This window comes from Microtus oregoni, unplaced genomic scaffold (assembly GCF_018167655.1).
Source record: "Microtus oregoni isolate MIOR12 unplaced genomic scaffold, Mior012 000016F_ref0000370, whole genome shotgun sequence".
NCBI lineage: Eukaryota > Metazoa > Chordata > Mammalia > Rodentia > Cricetidae > Microtus > Microtus oregoni.
In genome coordinates, this window is record NW_024543075.1 from 18,530,001 (window position 1) to 18,534,015 (window position 4,015).

The following is a 4,015-nucleotide window of genomic DNA, read 5'->3' on the forward strand; positions in this document are numbered from 1 at the left end:
CCCCAGGGTAAAGGGATGGAAAAAATTATGTCCAAGAAAATGAGTCTAAAAAGCAAGCTGGTGTAACCACTTTAATATCTTTAAACCAAAACTAATAAGAGAAGATAGGAAAGGACATTACATACTCATCAAAGGAAAAAAATTCACCAGGAGAACATCGCAATTCTTAACAAGTGTTCACAAAACACAAGGTATCCAGTTCATCGCATACTGACCCCTTGCACACTGATAGAGAAAACTTCAATACCCCACTCTCACCAACAGACAGGCCATCCAGACAAAAACTAAACAGAAAAATGCTAGAGATGACTGATATTATCAATGAAAGAACCTTGCATAAATTTACAGAACATTCATCCAAACAGAAAACGCAGAGGGCGGAAGGTCCTTATATTCTCAGAAAAGCACTAAGGAAACCAGGAATGTTAGACACCTAGAGGTGTCTCTTCAATGGAGAAGATAAAATACCTCTGTATTCTACCCAGAAAGTTGAGAGTCGGTATTGTTAGTGACCGGGTAAACTTTTGCTTTCTGTAGAGACAGACCTCACCCAAAGTCCCCAGAATATTTATTCCAAACTCTTCCTTACTTGGCATCAGAGTTTTTAGACGTTTGATCCAGTTTGATGAAGTCAAACTGAACTGAGCTATTATTCTCTCCTCTTTGAGAATTGTTTCTTTGCTGACTGTGATACCTGCTGGGAGCCCCTAACAAAAGAATATAACTCTGCTAAGCAGCTCATGGAACTTTCTCCAAAATTGTCCACATACTCAGACACAAAGCAAGACTCAACAGATACAAGAAAATTGAAATAACATCCTGTATCTTATCTGACCATCATGATTAAAGCTACAGCTACATACATATCAACCACAACAGGAACAATGGAAAACTTACAAACTCATGGAAACTGGGCAAATCACTACTGGATGAAAATCAAGGCAGGAATTAAGAAAGAAATTAAAGACTTTACATTCTAGAATTGAATAAATATAAATACACAAACTTACAGGACACAATAACATGGTTCTAAGAGGCAAGCTCATAGCACTAAATGCTTACACACACACACACAAAAAAAAAACAAAACTGGAGATATCTCATACTAACAGAGTATACCTGAAAGTTCTAGAAAAAAAAGAAGAAGAAATGACACCCAAAAGAGGAGTAGACAGTAAGAACTAATCAAACTCAGGGGTGAAATCAATAAAATAGGAAGAAACAAACAACAAAAAACAAGGAATCAATAAAACAAAGAATTGATTCTTTAAGAAAATCAATAAGATTGACAAACTCTTATAAAATTAACTAAAGATAGAGAGAGGATTCAAATTGACAAAATGTAGAGATGAATATGGGGACATAACAATACACACAGAGGAAATCCAGAGAACCATAAGGATATACTTTAAAATCTGTTATTTCACCAAATTGGAAAATCTAAAAGGGACAATTTTCTCAACACATACCTACCTAAGTTAAATCAAGATTGAATAAGCAATTTAATTAGAACTGTAACCCCTAGTAAAATAGAAACACTAATGAAAAGTCTTCCAACCAAAACCAAACAACAAACCAAACAACCAAACAACAAAACAAAAAGTCCAGGGCCAGAAGATTTTATCTCGGAATTCTACCAGAAGTCAAAAAAAGAGTTAATGCTATTCATAGTTCGCTGGGATTCTATAGAAATGTTAGATATGAGGAGATTTAAGGAAGAAGTTGTTTCATATAGTATGTATTCACCTTTTGTGAAGTAGATGCTAAATCATTGACCACTTGGAACAGAATTATTCCACAAGACTGGAAACATTTAGTTACAGCAGTATTAGAAGCTGGTCCTTAGTTACAGTGGAAAACATGGTGAAGAGATGAAGTTAGGGTTGTAGAACAACAAAGTAGGGCTACAGGTATAGAAATCTCCTAAGAACAGTTTCATGGTGAGGCCCAGTTTGCTGATTTGCAAAGGCAGATTACATTTGATAATCATACCTTTGCATTATATTGTAGAGCAGCTTTAAATGCTTGGGACAAGATCGAAGAATCATGAAATATGACTAAGTCATTTACTAAAATTATACAAGGCCCAAAAGAAGTCTTCATTGATTTTATTTTTACAAAGATTGACTTCAGTTGTAAGTAGAACAATATCAGATCCAGAAGTTAAACATTAATCAAATCTTTGACTTTTGAATATGCTAATTCAGAATGTAAAGGGTGATTAGGTCTTTCAAGGCAAGATCAGCACCAATAAATGAATAGATCTGAAATACAGCTGATATTGGACTTCACACTTATGAAGTTACTTGTATAGGAAAAGTGGTTTCTAAAATTTTTAGAAAAAATCAAAAGGGTAGATATTTTAATTGTGGTAATCCAGGTCATCTGAACAGGGATTATAAGAAAGGTGTTCCTAGGAACAATGTTTTTTTCTAGAGATAGTCCAAGTAGAAGGCCCCAGCCTTCTGGAATATGCAGAAGAAGTGACAAAGGCTGGAATTGAATTAATGAATGCAGATCAACATGGGAAAAGCAAGGTAACCCTTTGCAATTGGGAAATGCCTTAGGATACCTCTCATAGGCCCCTGTGTCAAGTTTGGCTTAATCATTTCCTGTCAACATTGGGGAAACTCAGAAGGTTTAATGCCTGTTGTAGAAAAGCATACTGTTTTAGATGACAGAACACACTTCATTTGAAAAAACAAAATTTTCAGGAAAGACCATGAAAGAAGTATTTTGGCAAACTTCAATGAATTATCAAAGACCAAAGTTAAAAATACAGATAAATGACATTGAAATTGAGGGTTTGATAGACACAGGTGCAGATGTCACAATATTGCACCAAAATCTTGGCATATAAATTGTCCTCTTTGGGAGGTAAATATTCAGTTTCTAGGAGTTGGAATTTTATCTCAGATAAAACTTAATGCAAGATGGATTGCGTGTATAGAGCCAGAATGACAGGTAGGAAAATTAAAACCATACATGGCTAAGATAGCAATAAATTTATGGTGATGTTATTCATTACAGCAATGTAAAACCCAGATTAGCATTCCTCTGATCTCAGAAACAAACCAAAAACTAACATATGCTCTTGTTAAAAATATTAGAAAGTATAATTAAGAAGAGTTACTGACAATTCGGGTTGTACATAAGTAGGACACAATAGCTGATGATCTTTGAAAGGTACCAACAACTGACAAATCCATCTGGGTGGAATAATGGCCTTTGACATCAGAAAAATTACAGGCATTAGAACAGCTGTTCAGTATCTTGAAGAATTTACCAGTCCTTGGAATTTTCCTATATTTGTATTTAAAAAGAAATTTGGAAAATCAAGAATGGTACAGATCTAAGAACTATTAATAAGGTGATTCAGCCAATGGGCTCTTTACATCCTGGAATTCCCTTGCCTTCTCTATTACCTAAATGATGGTCTATTATAGTGATTGATTTTTTTTTTTTTTTGGTTTTTCGAGACAGGGTTTCTCTGTGGTTTTGGAGCCTGTCCTGGAACTAGCTCTTGTAGACCAGGTTGGTTTTGAACTCACAGAGATCCGCCTGCCTCTGCCTCCCAAGTGCTGGGATTAAAGGCGTGCGCCACCACCGCCCGGCTTATAGTGATTGATTTAAAAGACTGATTTTTTAAACAATAACTTTACAAGAAATGGGTAGATAAAAATTTGCCTTCACAGTCCCAGTCTGCTAAAAGACATCAGTGGAAAATTCTTCCACAAGGAATATTAAACAGCCCTACCTTGTATCAATACTTTGTACAACCACCATTGGAAATAATTCATAAACACTTTCCTCAATCAATAATATCTATTATATGGGTGACATCTTATTAGGTGATTCAAATGCAGATACCTTAGAGAAAATGTTTGAAGAAGAAAAGAAAATTTTGCCCTACTGGGGATAACAAATTGCTCCTGAAAAAATAAAAAGAGGCGATTCTATTAATTACCTAGGATATAAGATAGATTGTTTAAAAATTCAACCACATCCCTACATC